Below are 24,756 nucleotides of genomic sequence, written 5' to 3'. Positions count from 1 at the left end.
CCTGGAGCCAGCTTTTCACTGGTTATTTCTGCCCTTTGTTTATTGTGAACAAATTGCTATGTGAACGTTCGATTCCGAGTCTGCTCTAATATCTTCCAGAACTGGAATTCCTAAATGTCGTGTTTGACTTCCCAAGGAACTGACCGATCATTTCTCACACAGAGGCACCATTTTACAGTCTCACAGGGAATACCCAGGGTTCAATCGTCTGTAGATCCTTGCAAATATTTGTTAGTGCTGCCACAGTTTGAAAACTATTTTAGGTTTCCTTTATGTGTACAGGTGCTTTGCCAGCATGTCAGCATGTGAACCATGTGTGTGCCTGCATGTCAGCATGTGCACCATGTGTTTGCCTGCATGTTAACATGTGAACCATGTGTGTGCCTGCATGTTAACATGTGCACTATGTGTTTGCCTGCATGTCTGTATGTGCACCATATGTGTGCCTGCATGTCAGCATGTGCACCATGTGTGTGCCTGCATGTTAACATGTGAACCATGTGTGTGCCTGCATGTCTGCATGTGCACCATGTGTGTGCCTGGGGCCCGTAGAGGTCAGAAGAGACTGTTGGATCTTCTAGAACTAAAGTTGTGGAGGGCTATGAGCCACTGTGTGTGCTGGGAACTGAACCCAGGTCCTCTGCAAGAACAATAAGTATCTTACCCACTGAGCTAATTCTCCAGCCCCAGTTTTGTGTTCTTGGTAATCACAATCTTAATGAACGATAAAAGGGATGAATTTATTTCTGGTCCTTCCTCTGGCTTGCATTGGTCAGGATGTCTGTCCTCATTTTTGGTTCATCTTATCTCTTATTTTTCCTTAATTGGATTTTTTTCATATAGTAGATTCTGATCATGCTTTCACCTCTCCCAACTCCTCCTAGATCCTTCCAACCTCCCTATCCACCCAACTTCAGGCCACCCCCCAAAAAAATACCCAAATAAACAAAAGACAAAAAATTCAAGAAACACACAATCAGAAACCAAAATATACAAGCAAAAGAACAAAAAAAATACCTAAACAAGACAATATGAGTCAAAAAGTCTACAGAAATACCATTGAGTTCCTTTAGGGTTGACCATCACTGCTGGGCATGCAGTCTGCCCTGGAATGTGGTTGATGTACTCAGCAATACTCGGTTGAAAAAACTGACTTTTCCTTTGCCAGTGGGTGTCAGTTGCAGATAGTGTCTTGGTTAGCTGTTGGAGCTTATGTCTACTCCCCCCTCTCAGAGCTGGGATCCTGGCTGGCTTGCACCTGTGCAGGCACTGTGCATGCTGCTACAGTCTCTGAGAGTTCGTGCATGCATCGGTCCTGCTGTGTCTACAAGGCCTCGCTTCCTCCATGTCTTCCTGCCACTCTAGCTCTTGCAATCTCTTGGCCTTCTCTTCTGCATAACTCCCTGAATCCTGAGGGGACGGTCTTGATGAAAACATCCCATTTAGAAAAGAATGTTCCAGAATCTCTCAATCTCTGCAAATTGTCCAGTTGTGGATCTCGGTGTTAGTTTCCATCTACCACAAGAGGAAGTGTCCAATTGTGGATCTCTGTGTTAGGTTCCATCTGCTGCAAGAGGAAGCTTCTCTGATGATGGTTGGGTGGTGCACTGATCTACCAGTATAAGAGAACGTTGTTAGGAGTCATTTTACTGCTATGTTCCTTTGGGAAAACAATAACATTCGGTTTTCCCCTTAGGCTCAAGGCCTATCATGTCTTAAGTTCTTGACCACCCAAGCAGTGTCAGGCATGGTTTCTGTCTCATGGAGTAGGTTTTAAATCCATTCAGAGAGTGGTTGCCCCTGTTCCCTGCCCACCAATGTTTGTATTACTATTGCACCAGCATATCTTACAGGTAAGTCACTGTTGTAGGTCACAGGGTTTGTAGCTGGGCTGATGATTACCTTTCTTCTCTGGTAACATGAGGAGTACCTTCCGGTACCATGAGTGCTAGTCAGTAGGGGTGAAGCATCTATGTAGGCATGACCTCTACTTTTCCATGTTCAGTGACATATGTATTATCTTCAGCAATAGGGCCTTACCATCAGCTTGTAGAGAACAACCAATAGCCTTGGCAATAACCAGAGATGTTTGAGGGTTTCCATTGGGCCCCTTTGGTCAATAACTCAACTAGATGTAATCCATTCCCGGCACTGGAGGTTTCACTTAGTGGCATAAGATGTCCAGTTGGAGCATTGTCTCCCTCATTATTTGATAAATCTATTTCTATTTCTTTCACATACATATATTGTCTTAGTCACTGTTCTATTGCTGTGAGGAAACACCATGGCAGCTTTTATAAAAGAAATCATTTAATTAGGGGCGTGTGTAACACAAAAAATAAAAGACCAGAGTCTGATATTGGGGTTCAAGCTTCAAGGTGAAGATTAGAAAAGCAAAGCAGCCAAGCTTCTACCTACCTTTACCTCAGGCTGAAAGGGCTAATCCTGTCTTTACGAGCTCTCACCAAGCCTCATACTTATGCCTCTCCTCGATGTGGCTGCAGAATCTATGCCTTCCTATCCTCAATGTGGCTGGATGCCAGCTCTGAGACCCTGTTCTTGTCTTAAACGTCTTCCTATTGCTGGGATTAAAGGTGTGTGATCACAGATGCTGGGATCAAAGACACGAGTTCTGTTGTGCTTCACTCTTGTGTAGGCCATGGCCTTGAACTAATTAACTACCTCTTAATCCTGAGTCCTGGGATTAAGGGTGTGTACTGCCACTGCCAGATCTCTATAGCTTGAGGCTGACTTTGCTTTCTGAATCCTCAGGCAAGCTTTAATAAATCACAAATAATATATCACCATAGGCTTGCTTACAGATTTAAAGGGTTAGTATCTTATTATCCCTTATCATCATGGCAGGAAGCACACAGGCTTTATATGCTGATCCTCAAGCAGCAGCAGCAGCAGCAGCAGCAGAGAGAGAGAGAGAGAGAGAGAGAGAGAGAGAGAGAGAGAGAGAGAGAGAGAGAGAGAGAGAGAGAGAGAGAGAGAGAGAGAAACTGGGTCTGGGAAGAGCTTTTGAAATATCAAAGCCAATCCCCAATGACATACTTCCTCCAACAAGGCCACACCTTCTCCAACAAGCCCGCACCCCCAAATCCTAAAACAGTTTCACTTCCTGGTGACTAAGCATTCAAATATGTGAGCCTATGGGGCCATTCTCATTCAAACCAACACCTACACATAGAAAGTTTTCTTCAGCAGCAGGTTTCCATATGGACCCTCAAATCACCCTTAGTGTTAATTATCCCCAGCCCACACACCCCTGTCTATCTTTTCCACCCTCCCACTCCAGTCTCCCTGCTCTCTCTCTCCACAACAATATACTCTATTTCTCCTTCCTTAGGAGCCCCTTTCCTCCCACTTAGTCCCAGTAACTAGGTGCCTAACTTCTGTCAGTATACAGATAATAGCACACACACTGAGGACCTAAAACCTAGTGTCCACATATAAAAGAAAGCTTAATATATTTGTTTGGGGGGGGTCCAGATTACTTCACTCAGGGTGCTCCCCGCCCGCAATGTAATCCCTTTACCTGTGAATCACATAATTTTTATTTTTAAAAAGCTGAACAATAGCCTATTATGTAAATGTACCATATTTTCATTATCCACTCATCAGTTTATAGATAACTAGGCTGTTTCTTGTCACTGACTATAAGGAATAGAACAGCAGTGAACATGATTGAGCATAGGATATAGAGTCCTTTAGCTATGTGCCCAAGACTGGTATAGCTGGATCTTGAGGTAGCAGTATTCCCAGCTTCCCGAGGAACTGGCACCCTGATTTCCATACTAGCTGTACAAGGGTGCACTCCCACCAGCAAGTGGTCCTCTTGCCAACATCCTGGCCAGCATGAACTGTCATTTGTTTCATTCATTTTTTGGCCATTCTGGCTGGTGTAAGAATTTCAAAATAATTTTGATTTGCATTTCCCTGATGGCTAAGGATTTTGAACACTGAAGTGCCTCTCAGTCACTTGAGTTCTGTCTTTTGAAAACTCTGTTTAGTTCTGCACCCCAGATTTGAGTTGAGTTATTTGTTTTCTTGGTATTGGTTTTTAGTTCTTTAGATACTTTTGCTATTAAGCCTCTATCAGATGGATAATTGGAAAAGATCTTTTCCTATTATGTAGCATGCCACTTTGTTCAAATGATGGTGTCCTTTGTCATACAGAAACCATGAGATTCCATTTAATGTTGTTCTTAGCACTTGTGTTAAAGGTGTTCTGTTCAGATAGTCGTTTCCTATACTAATGAGTTCAAGGCTATTCCCTACTTCCTCACCTATCAGATTCAGAGTATCTGGTCTTACGTTGAAGTCCTTGATCCATTTAAAGTTGAGTTTTGTGCAGGGCGGTAAATTCAGATCTATTTGCATTCCACATGTAGCCATCCAGTTTGACCATAACTATTTGTTGAAAATGCTACCTTTTCTGGCTTCTCTTTCGAAAATCAAGTGCCCATAGGTGTGCAGACTTATGTTGGGTCTTCAATTCCATTCACTAACATATTTGTTTTTATGCCAATACCTGCTGGTTTTATTACTATAGCTCTGTAGTAAAACTTGAAATCAGGGATGGTGATGCCCCTAGCATCTCTTCTATTATTTGGATTGTTTTAGCTGTCCTGGTACTTTTGTTTTTCCTATGAAGCTAAAAATTGTTTTTTTATTTCTGTGAAGAACTGTGATGTATTTGATGAGGATTATGTTGAATCTGTAGATTGCTTTGGTAGAATGGTCATTTTCACAATATTAATTCTATTCATCCATGAGCATGTGTTATCTTTTCACCATCTGATGTCTTCTTCAATTTCTTTCTTAAATTTCTTAGTGTTTCTATTATACAAGTCTTTTATGTGTTTGATTAGAGTTATCCCAAGATTTATTTATTTATTTTAGGCTATTGTGAAAGTTACTGTTTTCTTTGTTTTATTCTCAGCCTGTTTATCATTTTTATATAAGAAGACTACTAATTTTTGTTTGGTGATTTTGTTTTCTGATATTTTGTTGAAAGTGTTTAACAGCTACAGAAGTTTTTTGGTGGAATTTTTAAAGTCACTTATGTATGCAATCATATCATCTGAAAATAAAGATACTTTGACTTCTGTACGTCTGATATGCATTCCCTTCATCATCTTCAGCTGTCGTATTGCTGCAGCAATATAGCAAGTACTATATTGAATAGTTATAGAGAGCATGAACATTTTTGTCTTGTTCCTGATTTTGGTGGAAATGCTCTTAGTTCCTCCAGTTTACACTGAAATTGGCAATGGGCTTGTTTAAATTGCTTTTATTATGTTGAAATATGTCTCTTGGATTTATAGTCTCTATAAATCATGAAGGGATGTTGGATTTTTCAGAGGCTTTTCACGCATCTAATGAAATGATCATGTGGGGTTTTGTGTTTTAGTCTATATTTTCAGTGAATTATATTTCTCAACTTAAACATGTTGAATAATCCCTGTATCTCTGAGATACAGCCAACTTGATATCATGGTGGATAATTTTTTATGTGTTTTTTATTCAGTTTCCAAGTATGTTATTGAAAACTTTTGTGTCTATGTTTTTAAGGGATATTGACCTACAAATTCCTTTTTTGTTGGGTCTTTGTGTGGTTTAGGTATCCAGGTAATAGTGGTTTTGCAAAAAGATTAGGCAGTGTTTGTTCAGTTTCTGCTTTTCAGAATAATTTGAGGAATGATGGGGAAGTCCTATGTATATATCAATAAAGCACTGTTGGCCAATAGGGAAAAAAGATAGGTGGGACTAGGAATCGAGGAGGACTCTGGGAAGGAGAAACACAGGGAGTCATCATGTAGCTACCTTAGGGGTAAGAAGTCCAGACCCTTTTCTCCAGTAAGAGAAATACTTACATTAACAATCATGGGGTAAATAGTTAAGTCAGAGCTAGCCAGAAAGAAACAAGCAAGGCCAACAGCTTCATTAATACAGCGTCTTGTGTGTTATTTGAGGACTACAACGTGGCAGAGCCCAGGCGACTGGTGGGGAAAAAACCAAAGCAGCTGGCAAGCAAAAGGCTTCATCCAACAGAGGAATACTGGTATTAATTATTATTTGAAGATCTGGTAGAATTCTGCACAGAAGTGGTGGGTATGGTAGTGAACACCTTTAATCCCAGGAGCAGAGGCAGGTAGATCTCTGAGTTTGAGGCAAATCTGGTTATCTGCACAGTGTGTTCCAGGACAACCAGAGCTGCATAGTAGAGAGACTTTGTCTCAAAAAAAAAAATAAAATAAAATAAAATAAATTCTGCACTAAATCCATTTGGTCCTGTGCTTTTCATAGTTAGATTTTAATCACTGCTTCTATTTTACTAAGAATTATGGGTCTGTTTAAATTGCTTATCTGATCTTGATTTAACTTTGGTAGGTTGTATATATATCAAGAAATTTATCCAGTTCTTTTAGGTTTTCTTGTTAGAGTACAGATTTTTTAATTATGTCCTTATGGTTCTCTGAATATCCTCAATGTCTGTTGTAATTTCCCCTTCATCTCTAATTTATTAATTTGGATCTCCGTCTACATTTTAGTTAATTTGGCCAAGTGTTTGTGTACCTTGATGATTTCATTAAAGACTAATTCTTCATTTCATTGATTATTTGTAATTTTGTTTCTATTTCAATGATTTCAGCCCTGAGTTTGATTATTTCTTGCTGTCTATTCTTTTGGGGGTACTTATTTTTGTGCGCTAATTGTGTTTCCTGCTACTTTACAGAAAGTGTTTATCAGCTGTAGAAGTTTCCTGGTGGAATTTTTAGGGCCATTATAATATCATATGCAAATAACAAAACTTTGATTTCTTCCTTTTCTATTTGTATCCCTTTGATCTCCTTCAGTTGTCTTATTGTTCTAGCTAAGACTTCAAATACTGTACTGAATAAGTATGGAGAGAGCAGATATATCCCATACTGAATATTTAGTTCAATTCTAAAGAACATTTCATTTCTTTCTTAATTTCTGTCTTGACCCATTTTTCATCCAGTGGTGAGTTGTTTAATTTTTTACTGTCTGTTATTTCTGTTGATGCTAACCAGCTTTAATCCATGGTAATCAGATAGGATATGGTGTGATTTCAATTTTCTTGTATCTGTTGAGACTTGTGTCCAAGTATTTGATCAATTTTGAGAATGTTCCATGAGCTGCTGTGAATAAAGTATCTTTCATGTTAGGATGAAATGTTCTATAGATATATGTTAGATCCATTTGATTTATGACATTATTTAACTCCAGCATTTCTCTATTCAGTTTTTGTCTGAATGACCTGTTTATTGGTGAGAGTGGGATATGAGGGTCACTCACTACAAGTATGTAAGGGGTCATTAGTAGTATTTCTTTTATGAACTTGAGTGCCTCCGTATTTGGTGCATAAATGTTTAGAATTGCAATATCCTCTTGGTGGATTTTTCCTTTGATAAATATGAAGTTTTCTTCCCTATCTCATCTGGTTAGTTTTGTTTGATGTCTATTTTGTCAGATGCTACAGCAGCTTACTTCTTGGGTCCATTTGCTTAGAATATATTTTCCAATCCTTTTACCCTGAGGTGATGTCTATCCTTGAAGCTGAGGTGTGTTTCTTGGATGGTGCAGAAAGACAGATTCTGCTTTTTAATCCAATCTGTTAGTCAACATCTTTTTATTGGGAAATTGAGAACATTCATGTTGAGAGTTATCAATGAGCAGGGTTTATTGATTCCTGTTATTTTGTTGTTATGGTGTTGGTTCCCCCCCCTTTTGATCTACTGGTCTGTGATTATTTATTTCTTGTGTCATCTCAGATTTAGTCAACCTCTTCAGACTTATGTTCTCCTTTTGGTGATTTCTGTAAAGTTGGATCAGTAGATATTACTTAAATTTGGTTTTATCATGGAATTTTTTCTTTATTTCTGGTTGTGAATGATAGTTTTGTTGGGTATAGTAGTCTGGGCTGGCATCTGTGGTCCTTCTGTGTTTGTAGAACATCTACCCAAGCCCTTTTGGCCTTAATAGTCTCTGTTGAGAAGTTAGTGGTATTCTAATGGGTCTGTCTTTATATGTTACTTTGTCTTTTCTCCTCACAGTTTTTAATACCCTTTCATTGTTCTGTACATTTAATGTCTTAATTATTACATGTTGGAGGAAATTCTTTTCTGGTCCTCTTTGTTGGTGAGATTTACCTCTGAAGTTTTTGTTTGACACCCTAAATTTTTCAGTGCCAGTTTCATTACAGTTGGGGTTTATCTTAGTGATCTTATCTCTTTATTAAATTCTACTACATGTCTTGAATTGTTTTTATAATTTCATTCAAACTTTTCTTGTATGTTCTTATAGTCTTCATTAAGGGGTTTATTCATATCCTCTCCAGGTCCTTGAACACATTCATAATTGCTATTTTTAAAGTATTTGTCTTGTACTTCTGCTATATTGCATTTCTCAGGGCCTGGTGTAATAGGGTTATTTGGCTCTGTGGTGGTATATTGTCTTAGCTGTTAACATTTTCATTTTTGTAGTGGGATATAGGCATCTGGGGCTATGATGATGTAAGTGTTTCTAGATGTTGGCACTTGATCTTATCTGTGTGTGTGTGTGTGTGTGTATGTGTGTGCTCTATAATGAATGTGGGGAGGTCAGAAGATAACTCTCAGGCTCTCTCCTCCCACCACGTGACATCAGGACTCAAATTCATGTCATCAGAATTTGGTAGCAGATACCTTTACCCACTGAGCCATTTTGCTGGTCTTGTTTTTCTGATTTTGATATGACTTGAGTTTTCTAAAGGCTAAATGGAATCTATGTGAGGGTGCATACCAGTAATTTGAGCCTTTGATGGGCAGAAGCAAGAGAATCTTGAGTTTGAGGTCTGCCTGGCCTAAACAGCAAAACCCTCCCTCAAAAAACAAACAAACAAACAAACAAACAAAAACCACACACAAAAACCCCTAAACAACAACAAGGTGAGAGGGAGAAAGGAACTGAGAGCACAGAGTTCTTGAGAAAGGCGGGAGGGAGTGGAACTGGAGGGAGGAGGCAGCTTGTCTTAGGGAGCTGTGTTGATGTGGTTAAGCAGGCATTGGAGGGGGAGGGAATCTTCCATTACTAGCTTCTGCTTTCATCAAGACTCATGAGATGAAAGCACTGGTTCATATCATTAATAACAGATGGAGCCAAGATTCTGAGGTCACCCATCCAACTCACTGACACAGTGACATTTCATCAGAATTACACTTAGCACAACATTTGTTACTAAAGATGATTCTATTTCTTATACAGATGATCGTGATGGAGACATGCATGTTCAGGAAGGGAGCAGTGGATGTCAAACATGTTTCTTAATGAGGCCTTGGAGCTTTGAAACCATATCATCCACATTTTGCACTTGATCTTAGCCAAAGGGTTGGGGAGTGATTACATCACTCGTATTTTTAAAGAACACTTAAGATTTTTTTCCTCACTACTTTAAGAGACTGAAAAGGATACAATTTCCAGGGTCATTGTAGCTGTCATATTTGCATAAAATGTCACACTTAAAAGAGACTACTTTAAATTTTTTCTATAAATTTTTGAATAGAAGTTTTACAAGTATTACAATTCATTTTAAAACTATACCAGCCAGGCATGGTGGCATCTGCCTGCAATCCCTACTGCTTGGGAGGCCGAGGCAGCAAGTTCATGAGTTCAAGGCTAGCCCAAGTAAAACAGTGAGTCCCTGTCTAAAAAATAAACAAAAGCAAAATTAGAGCATACATTAACATGTTACTTATTAAGAGTTAGAAATTATAACAATTAGTTAAAAAAAAGAGGCCATGCATTTGAAGGAGAGTGAGGGAGGGACTTATGGGAAGGTTTATAGGAAGAAAAGGGAAGAAATAAATGTAATTACATTATAATCTAAAAACTAATTTTAAAAAGAGCAATATATGCTCTTAAAAAGTGTTAGAAATACAAATATTCATATTCAATTTATACTTTATAAGAATTATATCTTAGTGCAACATATGTTATGCTCTAATAAAATTTAAAAATTTAAATCTCCTATTGTCACAAAACTCTAAGTATCAAAAATTATTTATAGATTCAGTATTAAGACTATAGTACACAAATAAGTGGATAATTTCAGATTTTGAAAAGTACCACTTATCATAAGAATGTAAAGTTTCACTGAAAATGGACTTTTAAGACAGGCTGGTTCAGACAGACACGGGAGCACATACCCTTAATTCCAGCACTCGGGAGGCAGAGACAGGCGGATCTCTGTGAGTTTGAGGCCAGCCTGGTCTATGTAACGAGTTCCAGTACAGCCAGGGCTACAAAATGAGAACCCATTTAAAAAGAAAAAGAGGAGGAGGAGGAAAGAAAAGAACGGAAAGGCTGCTTCACGTATCCAATCGTACTTATTGCCAAGATGACACAGACTGTAATGTCACTTCTACCTCAACTCTAACACCATCATTTTTGTGGCCTTCGTAACATTGAGTGTCAAGCAGCTAAGTCCAAGAAAATGAGCCACTATAGACTTTTGCTATTGACATTAGTCATTTCAATTCTATCCTGAGCTGCCACACCACACAGTATTATGCAACCAACAACACTGAAGTATATCAGCTAGTCCCTAAATTTTGTTGAAAGCAAGCAGTTGAGACACTGACCTACAAAACTGATTTGCTGCCTATTAATTATAGTCATTTGCTTTCTCATTTACTGGCAAGCATCTCAAGACTTGTCAAATTACTATTAATTGTGGTCAGCAACCTCTTAGGAGCCTCTTTTACTGAGCAGATTTGACAGGGTTCAGAAAATAAAATCATTATTCATTTAATACACTTTCCCAATGAAATGCTCCTTCTAAAGATGCTCTGGTTTATCATATGTCTTCATTAGAGTTTTAGGGCTTCAATTTGATATCCATCTCCTTTAATTCATAGTAAATATCCACTATGTAATCTGTCTGGCTAATCCAGTTCTCATTATCAAATCTATCAGACAAATTAGGAAAAAACTGACTTTTAATTTAAATAAGCATACTACTTTGCAAGTTCATGAAAATCACACAACTTCTTTCTCTTAACCCTACAACAAGTGAACAGACACAAAATATGTAGCGAATTTCCAGGAAGGACTAAACCTTTGTTCTGGCAACCCTCCTTGTTAACGCTGCACAGGGTCACCCTCAGGGAGGCCATGCTCTGGGCAGGGATTAGCACACAGGGACAGGGATGAGTCTGTTTTCAGTTTGGGTGCATCCTCAACAGGTACGAATCTGTCAAAATGATGGTAACCAATGTGCGGCTTCTCCTTTAACAGATGCATGGAAGATTGGGGACCGCAGATAGCTGCAGTGAGATGCCTGAGTATGAACTATTGTACCTTGTCCTTTGGCAAGTGACCCTGGAGCTCATGTAGAGTGAGGGAAAGATGCAACTCCCTGAGACATAAAACTGGGGTAAACATAGGGAGAACAATAGGGAGCCTAAGTGTGTGGAGCACCATGGGCTAAAGGCAGCTGGATCTGTAGTACATGCTAATCCATGTACAGCAAACCAATATTCAAGGCAGAAATACCAGAAAAGACTATCCCAATGACTACCCAAACATCACTAGTTAATTTCTGTGAATGTTTATGGAACCACTGACAATGCATCTGCTCATGGTATCAAGTTTGGGTTCCTCTTAAAATTAACTAATGAAGTAATTAATGAAAACAGAAATGAAAAATGGTAAATCTTTTTCTTCTTAAGACAAGATTTCAAGGAAGCCAGACTGGCCTTGAAGTCTCTGAGTAGTCAAAGGATCAATTTAAATTACTGGTCCTTCTGTTACCATCTCTCAAGTGTTGGTAGGAGTGTTTCACCATACCTACTTTGTGGGGTGCTGGGAACTGAACTCAGGACCATGTGCATATTAGGCAATCCTCTGGTGACTGAGTTAACCGCCCCCCCACTCATGGTCAACGCATTTTTGATCAGAAGTTTCATATGATGAAATCTCCTAAGATTGTGTGTTCATGGACAGTTGAAAAAGAAACCACAAGCCCTGACTCCTTTCCCTAAAATCAGCTCTGATCATGAGTTTCATCACCCACAATGACTCCCAAGAACATTGTCAATCACATGGCAATATTTTGACATAGGAGATGCATTGACTTTCATGGTTTGATGTTGGCTGTTGAACTCATTGAAGTTTTGTGGTATCTCACACTGAAGTAGATAGAAAGGGCGTATGAGATTTGGGCAAGAAGAAGTGAGAGTTCTTTTCTTTCCTTTCTTAAGATTTACTTATTATGTATACAGTGTTCTGTCTGCAGACCAGAAGAGGGCACCAGATCTCATTATAGATGGTTGTGTGTCACCATGTGGTTGCTGGGAATTGAACTCAGGACCTCTGGAAGAACAGTCAAAGCTCTTAACCTCCGAGCCATCTCTCCACGGCCCCCCAAGAGTTTCAAGATTTATTTTAAATGTGTGCATTCACTCATGCATTAGGTATGTGCACATAAGTGCAGGTGCCTACGGCTGTTGCACCCTTCCCCCATGACCAGCTTGTGACTAGGAGCTTCTGGCAAAACACTTGTTGTCCCTTCCTCCCAGTAAGGCCTGCATGCAAGTTCCTGTTTTCTGTCCATCCTTATTGTCTAAATGCTAATTCCTGTTTTGGGCCCACCCTTTGCCAGAGGGCCCTGGGAATGTAGGTTTCTGACCTTGGTGGTTTTCCACTATGCCCACCATTGATACATAAGGCTCCACTCTTGTTAAAATAAACGCCATTCTCCTTGTAAGAATGGGCCGCTGTCTTTGTCTTCATCCTTAGCCCTTCGCACAGATCATTGTGAAGTGTTGTTGCCTCGTAACCTTGAACACCAGCTCTCTACATACAGAGACCATTGGATCCCCTGGAGCTGGAGTTACAGGAGGTTGTGAGCCATCTGACACGGGTGCTAGGAACTGAGCTCTGCTTCTCTGCAAGAGCACCATGTACTTAATGCTGAGATATCTCTACAGCCCCTATTTTGTTGTTGCTATTTTTAAGGAGTTTAAAGTCTTTGAACTTTGAATTACATTGCCAGAATTTAAGATGAAATTATGGCTTTGTTTGCATTTCCGGTCTACTTTTCATAATTTCAGACAAGCATCTGAAAGAAGGTAAGATCAAAAATAAATCATGTGAGCCTTCAAAAGTGCTTTGTGAGGGAAAAGGGGGTTGAGGGAAACTAAGTAGGGGAACTGCTCTTCGTAAGATCTTTTCCTCAGACCTATGCAGGCACTCCTTCACAGAGCGCACTCCATTCCCTAACAGCCTGCCTCAGGAAGGCTAAATACTAATCAGTGGCAATTAAAAGTTTCACTGGGCACTATTAAAACTTTCAAAGTCCACGGGTTGGAGTAGCAGTGGCAAATGAGTGGCAATGGGGATTGCTAAATAGTCACTGTTTGCAAGATACATCAGCCGTAGGAGTGTGCAAATTAAAAGATTTCTCCTGCGACACCAAGTCACTGAGAAACTAATTTAATCACATCCCTAAATAATTAGAAGCTCCGTGCATTCATTAAGGACCAAAAATAAGTGCTTGCGCCATGTGCAGGTAAATGACAGCAGGGACATGCAAAAGTTGTTTTCTAGTTCAGGCTCGGAAAAAAATGTGTCGTTTTTATTGGTTGAAGAAAAAAGAAATTCCCTGTAATAATTTTGTGGTTATGCTCTCGTTAGGAGCCACGGGAGAGCTTAAGAAGCCCAGGGCTCTCATAAAGCATTCTGGTATTTCCAGCGCCTCCTCAATAACAGTTTTATGATAAAACTAACATAATGAGACATAAAGCCCTTTAGCCCTTCTGCCTGGGGATGCTCGGTGTCATTACACACACAGAGGTTAAGATAAACCTTATACCAAAAATATCGGGTAGCTGGGGGTCTACGCAGTTTACCCTGGAAAGACTTTCAAAGAAAGAAGGACTGCTGCAGGAATTAGGACATGTCACCATGTAGTCACTCTGCTTTGCTCTCACAATGTGTCTGAGGCTGAGCCTCCAACACAGATGTTGAGTGTGAGGCTGTCTTCATTAGAGCTCTTGTTTGAAGCAGGAAGGTCACTTTTCCCCTTCACAAACATACACTAAACTTTTCTTATATTCAAAGTTCCAGGATAAGCCCTGCAGGAAATGCAGTACAGTCTACTTGCCAACACCGACCTCCAGAGTTTACGTGTAGAGAAGATAATGCTGGCCCATCGTGACAATGGGGGACAGTGTTGACTGGAGTATAGACAGGGGCAGGGAAGCATCACTAAATCCCCGGGAGTCTTCTGAACGAAATTGTTAAAGCTGTTTAAGGGAGACATGTGGGAATCAGGAGTGGGACACTAACAATGAGTTTTCGAAGCTTTTTTCTTTGGGATGGGACTTTATTTGCAAGTGAGCATGGTGGCATTGACGAATGGAGTGCCTTTTCTTCTTCAAAGACAGTTCTATCTATAATTCAACAAGGAGTTACAGGCCACAAAATACAGCTTAAAGCCAATGCTTGTGCCCCAAACCAGGTTAAAATACTAGAACAAGGTAGGATTTTGAAGTGCCGTGTCTTGGTCACTGCCCATCCTGTTTGGTGCACAAAACCCTCCCTAGCCTAACCAGGAGCCCATGTTCCAGCCTACTTTCCCCCTGCACCACCCCTGCCCTCACCCCTCCATGGGCTCTGTGGTCTCTCAGACACCTTTCATCAGCCTCTGCTGACATTCTTTCCCTCCTAAGCATCTACACACACACACACACACACACACACACACACACACACGCACCCCACTCTGCTCCAATCTAAATCCCCTCTAACTAGTAAACATCAAAAAGCCATTCAAAGCATCTTCGTGAAGCTCTTCTAAGCATGCTCACTGTTCACCAAGTGATGAGTAGACACAGAAGAGAAATGCTTCAGGGAGTGAGCCAGGTTCCCAGTCTCTCCACAGGTAGTCAGACACTACAGGACTATCCACCCAAATCATACAAGGTGGTTTAATACATCCCATTTGTAATATATAGTCACTCTATCAGCCCTGTTCCTCTAGGGAACCCTGACTAATATGGGTCACTTATTCGGTAATGATTTTTCCCCTTTCTTTTCCTTTTGTTTTTTTTTGGGGGGAATGGAAATGTGGATGTTGGCAGGGGTCAGGATATTGCTAAGCAGCCCAAGTTGACTTCAAACTCTGTGTCCTCCTGTCTCAACTTTCCAGGTACTGGCATACAGATGTGTACCACCATGCCTGCAAAACTGAGGGACAGATGCTCCTACTCAATAAAGACTAAACAATGGTATTTCAAATAAATGTTTAAAATATTTTTCCGTGGATTTTTGTTGATGTTTTGAAATAGGTTCTGAGTAGCACTGGCTAGACTTGAACGTACAGCCTACATGCTTCAGTCACTTGAATGTTGGGATTATAGGCATGTATCAACAATATTTTTAGATTTTAAGTTATCATTTTGTGTCATATGGACAGGTGTCTTATTAGTACATGTATGGGCACAACAAGCATGCAGTGCCCATGTAGGACAGTAGAGGGTGTCAGATAACTTGGGACTTGGGTTACAAATGGTTGTGAGCTGCAACCATGTGGGTGCTGGGAGTTGAACCCAGGTCCTCTGGAAGAGCAGCCAGTTCTCTTAACTGCTGAGCCATCTATCCAGTTCCATTAGTGCTGTTGGCAACAGGCATGTGTTAAAAGACTCATATACTCCAAAATGATAAAATAATAAAAATAAACATTTAAAAAGAATCTATAGCAATAATTTTGTTTCTAAAAGATGACAGAGAATGTCCCCTTTGCATCTCAGTTTGGTCTCTATTGAAGCCTCATAAGTTACAATGAGTAAAATAAGGAAGTATTATAATGCATACTTTTAGTGCTTTCAAACTAATAAACATTTTCCAGGTCCATTACGTTTTAGGAATGTATATATAGAATGTCTATACTATATAGTAGTAGTGATTGGCATCTTTTTTTTTGGCATCCTAGGAAGAAAACATCAGGGGCTTTAAGGATGAGCAAAGGCATCTCAGGCCACTCTGGGAAGCACCTGTGAGTGTACTGTGCAACTCCCCACATATGTATGTAAAGTACTAATACTAATGACAAAGTTATTATGAAACAAAAGATGGCTCAGCAAGAGGGCTTGCTTCTCTTTCAGAAGATCTCTGTTTAGTTGCTGTCCACATCTGGCAGCTTGCAATTACCTGTACACTGTAGCTCCAGTTCTAGGGCATCTAATTCTGTCTTCTAACCTCTTAACAGGCACCCAAATATACACCCCCACCCCTATGCATCCATCTCTTACACACACACACACACACATACACACGAATAAAAAATAAAATCTTAAAAATATGCAATTCTTTGGTATACATACAATTTTACCACTTATTAAAAAACGAAAGCAACTTTGCATATAAAAATGAAAAGTTCCATGGTGTTGTATGACAACACTTTTCCTGAGGAGATGCCACATACATGTCTACTCAACCCAGTTAGGGAGCCTATGACAGACCAAAGTCTAGATACCATCAAATTCAGCTTGGTGAACCAATGAATTTTATTAGGGTTACTTATTCCTGTAAGTATGGAGTATGGGTGAGAGGTTACTTATAGTGAAGGACCTAAGGTAACCAGGTCCAAGGTATTGCGACATCCCGAGCTCAATAACCAGACAGTTGGATGCAAACTGCAAGAGGTTTATTGTTCACACAGGCACCTGCGGGCACTCCAGCTGCTTTAGCTAGCTGAGCGCACCGGGCTTTAAGACAGTTTTCTTTTTATATACATAATCTTGGCAAACAATAGGGGTATTGCAAAAAGAGCAGGCATAATTTAACCTTTCTGGAGAAACCACAAGGTCAAAATTAAGCTTATCTCAACAGTCTGGCAGTTTCATGCATCAGCACTCTGGACCAGATGTTCTTTTCGATCTGACCTTGTTCCCTGCCTAGGGGACCTTGGGGGAATTTTCCACTGGGGCGACCTTCTGAGTCTCCAGGGGGGTGTATTGAGGTCTTTCATTCCCCCATTTCTTTTTGTGAAGTTTTAATCCTAAAACTTATGGTCCTTCTTGTTGTTTAAGAGCTTGGTACTGCTGTGTGAGAACCAGGGCCTGGGTGATAGATAGGCGTTCCTTAATGAGCATCATAAGGTGATTTAAAATACAGGGGCCAAAAGTAAGCAACAGTAACAAAATAACCAGAGGACCTAGTATAGTAGAAATCAGGGTGGTCAGCCAGGGGGAGGTCTTCCATAGAGGATTTCATATGGGGTTAGGCCATGGGGGCCAGGGGTGTTCCTGGCCCAATAGAGGGCCAAGGGCAAGAGTTGAACCCAGTCTCTAGTGCCAGTCTCCAATGCTAAGGTCTCTTTAATTATTCTATTCATTCTTTCTACCTGACCTGAACTTTGGGGTCTATAAGCACAATGTAATTTCCAATCAAACCCCAGTAACTTGGCCACCAACTGACTTACCTGGGAGACAAAAGCCAGCCCATTGTCAGACCCGATTACCTTAGGTAGGCCAAATCGAGGGAAGATCTCCTCTAGAATCTTCTTGACCACTATCTGGGCCATTTCTCCTTTGGTAGGAAAGGCCTCAACCCACCCTGAGAAGGTATCTATGAAAACTAGCAGCTATTTGTTACCGTACAGGCCAGGTTTAACTTCTGTAAAGTCCACTTCCCAATAGACACTGGGGCGGTGTCCTCTGGTCCTGGTCCCTTCTGGAAGTTTTAGTTTTCCTGCATTGACTTTTGCACAGGGGACGCACTGATCAATAACCTGCTGAATGAGATTCTGCACATGTGGTATGTAAAAGAAGAACTCTTCCCTTTTCAATAGATTGGATAGCTTTTTCTTACTAAGGTGGGTTAATTTATGGAGGTCCGTTATTAAGGTTCTGGCGTCCTACTGGGGTAGGACCAGCTTCCCTTGAAGTCTCCATCCTTGGACCTCCGGGTCATATTTGTCTCCTATTCTGTGCACTTCTGCCAGGTCTACCGCCTTGCTGTTTCATATGCCAGGCGGTTGCCTAAAGCGACAGGGCTATCCCTCTTCTGGTGTCCTGGGCAATGGATGATGCTTAATTTTTTAGGTAAGAACAGGGCTTGTAACAGGTCCAGTATCTCAGTCTTATTTTTAATTTCCTTACCTCCTGAGGTCAGCAGCCCCCTCCTTCCGTAGATTTCTCCGTGCACATGTGTCGTTGCAAATGCATACCGGCTGTCAGTATAAATGTTAGCCCTCTTTCCTTCTGTATGTTTTAGTGCATGGGTGAGCACAATGAGCTCAGCCTGCTGTGCTGATGTTCCTGGGGGCAAGGGGCTCGCCCAGATGGTCTGGCACTTATCCACCACCGCCGCCCCCGCCTTTTGCTCACCTTTATGGAGAAAGTTGCTCCCATCCGTGAACCATGTAACATCCACGTCCAGGAGAGGTTGGTTGGTCAGGTCTGGGCGAGTCCCATGAGCCTCAGCTAGTATTTGTTGACAATCATGGGGCACCTCCTGACTGTCCTCTGAGTCCGGCAAGAGTGTGGCTGGGTTCAAGGTGGTGGCTGGCCCGAATCGTATCTTGTCGGGCGCCAGGAGCAGCGTCTGGTAGTGAGCCATCCGCACGTTTGACAGCCAGTGCTCCGGCGGCTGGTGGACGATGGTTTTCACAGTGTGGGGCATAATGACAGTGAGGGGCTGCCCCAGAGTTAGCCTGTTTGTGTCCTTGACTAGGACCGCTATAGATGCCACCATACGAAGGCAAGGGGGCCATCTTGATGCCACATGGTCCAGTTTCTTGGAAAGATAAGTTACAGGCCTCCTCCATGGGCCCAACTTTTGGGTTAGGACCCCTTTGGCAATGCCTTTTCGCTCAGCGACAAACAAGTGAAATGATTTTGTGACATCTGGGAGTGCCAAGGCAGGCGCGGACAAGAGGGCCTGTTTGATTTTGTCAAATGCTACCTGTTGTTCTTTTCCCCAATCAAATTCAGCATTCTGTTTGGTCAGGTTATAGAGCGGGGCAGCCATTTCCGCAAACCCAAGGATCCAGAGTCTACAGAAGCCTTCGGTTCCCAAAAAGTCCCACATTTGTCATGGGGTTTGCAGTGGGGGGATGAGGGCCACTGCTTGCTTTCTGGCCTCCGTCAGCCATAGTTGGCCCCCTTCTAGGGTATAGCCTAGATAAGTTACTTTCTGTTTGCAGATCTGTGCCTTCTTGGCAGAGGCGCGGTATCCCAAGGCTCCTAGCTGCTCTAGTAGGGCCTCAGTACCTTGTTTGCAGCTCTCCTCGGTTCAGGCTGCCAAGAGTAAATCATCCACATACTGCAGGAGGATGAGGTCGGGGTGTTGCCTTCGAAAGTCGGCCAGGTACTGGTGTAGAGCCTCGTCGAAGAGGGTTGGAGAATTCTTGAAACCCTGCAGCAGCCTGGTCCAAATTAGTTGTCCAGATAGTCTGGAGGCTGGGTCTTTCCATTCAAAGGCGAAAAGGGGCTGACTCTGGGGGCTGAGCCTCAAGCAGAAAAAGGCATCCTTTAAATCTAGCACAGTATACCGGGAATGGGAGGGAGGCAGGGTGCTCAGAAGGTTGTATGGGTTAGGCACTATAGGATCAATGTCCTCAGTCCTTCGGTTAACCTCCCTTAAATCTTGTACAGGGAGATAGTCCCCAGTCCCTGGTTTCTTGACGGGAAGGAGGGGTGTATTCCAAGGGGAACAGCAAGGTTTTAATATGCCCAAATCTAGCAGTCACTGTATGTGGGGTTGGATGCCCCTGTGGGCCTCCCTGGTTAGCAGATACTGCTTAACAGATGTGGGGGTAGCAGACATCTTTAAATTGATGATGATGGGCGGCTGGTTCACGGCTAGCCCCATTCCCCCAGTTTCTACCCAGGCCTTGGGGTATTCTTTGAGCCAGGCTTGGATGCTTTCTAGGGGGGTTTTGTGAGGCTGTTCCAGCAACTTGTATTCATCCTCCAGTTTTAGGGTGAGGACATGGAGGGGACTCCCATTTGGGCCAGTGACTGTGGCCCCTGTTTATTGAATTGAATTTGGGCTCCCAATTTAGACAGCATGTCTCTCCCCAGGAGAGGGTAAAGGCAATTGAGGACATGTAAGAAGGAGTGGGTCACTTTACCTGTGGCCAGATGCACTTCCCACTCGGTAGTCCATGGGTAGCTTTTCCCTCCCGTGGTGCCTTATACCCATGAAGTCTTGTTACTCAGAGGACCAAGCATTTTGGTTAACACCGAGTGTTGAGTCCCAGTGTCGACCAGAAAGTTTATGGATTGCCCCCCCGATCTTGAGGGTTAGCCTGGGCTCAGGGAGGGGGGTGCTCCTGACCCTGATTCCCCTAGTCCTCAAGGGAGAGGACTTGGGGAGGATGCTTCCTGTGTTCTCTTGGTTTCCTCAGGCAATCCTTGGCACAATGTCCCTTCTCTTTGCAGTAGGCACATTGATCCTGGCCAACCCATGGGTACCGGATGTCTCCCTGGTTCCTCATCTGCCTCCCTGGTTCTGATCTAGGTTGTACTATGGTGGCCAAGATTTTGCTCAATTCCCTAGTGCATTTCTTTTTTTTTTTTTTTGGTTTTTCGAGACAGGGTTTCTCTGTATTGTTTTGGAGACTGTCCTGGAACTAGCTCTGTAGACCAGGCTGGCCTCGAACTCACAGAGATCCGCCTGTCTCTGCCTCCCAAGTGCTGGGATTAAAGGTGTGCGCCACCAACGCCCGGCTCCCTAGTGCGTTTCTTATCACGCTTGTCTTCCTTCTCCTCTTGTTCTTTCTTAACCTCTCCTCTTTCTCTTCCTGCAACTTTCTTCCTTCTCTCCTGGGGTTTCTCTCTTATTATAAATCCTTTCTGCCTCTTTCATGAGATCCTGAAGGGTATAGTCCTGTAACCCATCTAACCACTGCGGCCCAGTCTGAATGTCCGATGCTGACTGTCCTATAAAGGCCATGATAATTTCTCCTCGGCGTTCTGGAATCGCCAGGTTGAAGGGCTTATATCTACAATATGCTTCCATTAACCTCTCTAAAAATGCTGCCGGGGTTTCTTCCCCTCCCTGAGTGACTGCTCTTACCTTGGCCAAATTGGTTGGGTGCCTCGGAGACCCGCAAGGAGAATTTGGCAATAGAGACGGAGTTGTTCCCTACTGGCCGGGCTAGGGTAGTCTAGTGTAGTCCCAGTTAAGAACGCTCCAACAGCAAGGCTGCATCAATCTCATTGGGGAGTTGGGTGGGGGCCCCGTTGGGCCCTGGCATGTTTTTCCGTGCTTCTAAAAAGACCTTTTGTTTTTCCTCCGTGGTTAAGAGTATCTGGAGGAGCTGTTGACAATCATCCCAAGTGGGCTGATAAGTCATTAAGATGGACTCAATGAGCCCAGTCAGTGCTTGGGGATCTTGGGAAAAGGAAGGGTTATAGGTTTTCCAATTGTAGAGGTCGAATGCAGAGAACAGCCAGTACTGAAGCTGGCCCCCTACCGATCTTAAGGGAAAGAGTTGAGCTGACCATGGTCCATCCTCTCCCTCCTGACGGTCGCTCTCTGCGGAGACGTAAGTGAGCCTGAATAGGAGTGGACCACGAGCCAGGGTCATCCTGGGTCGAGGAATCAGGGGAAGGCAATGGAGGAGAGCTGGGTTCTCCTGCTCCGGCTTGACCTGGGGAAGGGGGGTATGAGGGGGGGAGGATCTAAGGAAAGCAGGTCGAGATTGGAGTCAGGGGGAAGGACAGAGGGCTTAGACTTCTCCTTATTGGAACTGGAATCGGCCATAGGGTAGAGGGAGGAGGGTGGAGGGGGGGCAGTTGGCATGGAGGGGAGAGGGACAAGAGGGGTGGATGGGGGAAAAGGGGGCTGGGTAGGAGGTCGGGTTTTGGTGGGTGAACAAATGGGCAGACCTACAGAGGTGGATTGTTGGTCACGTCTTCCCAGGTGATGATGTAGGTGACCTGGTCGGGTGTCCATGGGGTCCTGCATCAAAAACTTTGTCTTTCACCTGCAAGATAACATTCAAGTTAAACGTGCCATCCCGGGGCCAACCAACGTTGAAAGTTGGCCACTCAGAACTGCAGAAAGTCTGCCATTTCTTCTTTTTAACATCCATGGATTGGTTGTGTGCTCGAGCTAAGACGTCATTCCAATGGTCTAGAGTCAAACTTAAGGGAGTGGTTAGATATTGTCCCATCCCAAAAAGATTTTCCAAAAACAATAAAGGATAAACAATAATAACAGAGACAATAAACAAAAACAGGCTAGACACTGCATGGCACGGGACCGATGGAAGATCGGATTTACAGAGAGTCGGGCAACCACCATTCGTCCTCCAGAAGGGTGGCCTATTCACTCTCAGAGACAAAGTGGTCCCCGAAAAACCAGTACCCTGGGCACCCTGGGAACCCTGGGCACCCTGGGCCGTCTCCCAGGGTGGTGGCACCAAGTGAGGACGGAATTTGTCAGTTCCCTTACTGGACACCCAGATTCAGAAGTGTGCACTAGACCACAACAGAAAAACAGAAGAACAGACAGACAAGGGGTCGACCGATCCTCTTACCTCCCAACATCTAGGTTATTGAGAGGGGTCGTCGGATCTCGGTGGGACCTCCAAATGAAGGACCTAAGGTAATCAGGTCCAACGTATTGTAACATCCTGAGCTCAATAACCAGACAGTTGGATGCAAACCACAAGAGGTTTATTGTTCACACAGGTACCTGTGGGCACTCCAGCAGCCATAGCTAGCTGAGCGCTCCGGGCTTTAAGACAGTTTTCTTTTTATATACATAATCTTGGCAAGCAATAAGGGTATTGCAAAAATTGCAGGCATAATTTAACCTTCCTGGAGAAACCACAAGGTCAAAATTAAGCTTATCTCAACAGTCTGGCGGTTTCATGCATCAGCACTGTGGACCAGATGTTCTTTTTGATATGACCTTATTCTCTGCCTAGGGGACTTTGGGGGAATTTTCCACTGGAGGACCTTGGGGAATTTTCCACTGGGGCAACCTTCTGAGTCTCAAGGGGGGGTGTATTGAGGTCTTTCAATAGGAGAAGAAATGACTCAATGACAGCTGTGTTAGCTGAGCCCACATCAACATGGGTGACAGCTCACAAAACCTGGGAACCTGAAGCACACTATACAGTCTGTAGGCAGCTCAATAGGTTAAATAGTATCCCTTCAAAGTGACTCAGTCAGTGGAACCTCTTTGGGGCAGCTGGTCTGGTGTCAGTCTCCTTTTCAGAGTGGCTTGTCTGAAAGTCACACTCAGCAGCTGTATTGCTTACTCCGGCAGGAAGGGTCCTAGTGAATCTGTCCAGTTTCAGGGACTTCCTGGAGCTATTTTGAGTTGTTTACCTCCCTGATTAAAGAGCTTCTGGCATGATGGAATGTTTCAGTATTGTAGGAAATTGTTACAAAATACATGGAAAGGGGAAACCAAGGAAAGAGCTTCTGAAAGAAGTAGTATCAGTTCATCAAGAAAAATGTCTTCCTCTCTGACTAAATGGAAACGTATTTGCTTACCTTTTCATGTATTAGAACAAGGTAACCGTTTCAACAGACATCATCTCCATGTTCAAGTCCAGTTTAGCCAAGTATGACTGGTTTCTTAAACACATTCTAATTCTGCAAGAATTCTTTTGGAAGTGGTTTTTGTCATTTGATTAGGCAATGAATTAATAAATTAGGCAATGAATAAACTGTTGCCCGTAAAAACTAAAAGAAAAAGGAAATGTTCTTACTTTGAAACTAGTGTAATAGCCAATGTTATGTGGATGACTAACTTTATATTTAAAGGGTTAAAATTTTCTGTGCTTAAGAGAACTATAGCGCAAAAGTGGACTTCCAAATGTTAGGGGCTGCTAAGGGTTAATTTTTGTAATTGCCTGGGCTCAGTACAAAAACTGCTGCTTCTGCTTCTGTAAACAAAAGCTTGCTTTGCAGGAGATGACCTTCTGCTTATAGGGTGGTACAGAATGTAACTTCGTGGTCTTTGTCTTTAAAAGCCCCTGACTGAGGCAATAGGGTGCTGCATTCAGGAATCCAGAGCCCTGGGTGTAGACCTGGTGCTAGTATCTGAATAAAAGCCTCTGCCTCATTTAAATGTATTCATGGTCAGATTGGTGCATCTTTGAACAACTCCAGACCCATTGCACTGGGAGAGAGACATTTATTTTGGAAGTGGTTGCTAGGATGTCAGGTGCTAGTTTCAAACTGTAAATTTCTTCTTAGAGTGGTCTGTACTTTGGGGGTCACAGCAACACAATTTTTGAATGTATTAAGTCACTGGGTCACACCCTGTGAAGTGACAAATTCATGGTATCTGAATTATATCTCAATCATTTATTTTCAGAAGAACAGTTTGCTCTCAGATTTGAATTAAGTAGAGAGACACTGAAGCTAATCAGTTGCTTGACGCCATTATTTGTTTGGTCTGGATCGTTTGATAGCTGATGTGGGCAGTCAACCCAACCTCCCCGATCAGCTTCAGTCAGAGAAGACTACCCTTTCTGCCTTGCCCACCCATGAACCCTGAGTGATATAATGGCTGAGTCTGGCTATTTTACTGCACTTGTAAATATGCATTGAGGCTCTCAAATAATGCACGGAGCCAATAAACATAATGAATAGATAAATAATAAAATCAAATCATGAAAGGAAAAGAGCAAATGACTGGCATGCTCTGTTGTCAGAACAAATTCACCCAAGTGAGAAAAACAGCCTGCTGGAACAGGCTGCTAAGGAA

The 24,756-nt window shown here is 42.5% G+C and overlaps 2 pseudogenes; both read right to left on the bottom strand.

Moving 5' to 3' along the window:
• Positions 1-17,599, bottom strand: part of LOC121142137 — an 85,223-nt pseudogene extending 67,624 nt beyond the window's left edge.
• Positions 17,600-19,311: 1,712 nt separating this feature from the next.
• On the bottom strand, positions 19,312-21,613 carry LOC121142136 (annotated as a pseudogene).
• Between the last annotated feature and the right edge of the window lie 3,143 nt (positions 21,614-24,756).

This window comes from Mesocricetus auratus, unplaced genomic scaffold (assembly GCF_017639785.1).
Source record: "Mesocricetus auratus isolate SY011 unplaced genomic scaffold, BCM_Maur_2.0 Super-Scaffold_100009, whole genome shotgun sequence".
NCBI classification, from domain to species: domain Eukaryota; kingdom Metazoa; phylum Chordata; class Mammalia; order Rodentia; family Cricetidae; genus Mesocricetus; species Mesocricetus auratus.
Note: the sequence above shows the minus strand (reverse complement) of the source record. Positions and strands in the feature narration are given on the sequence as shown.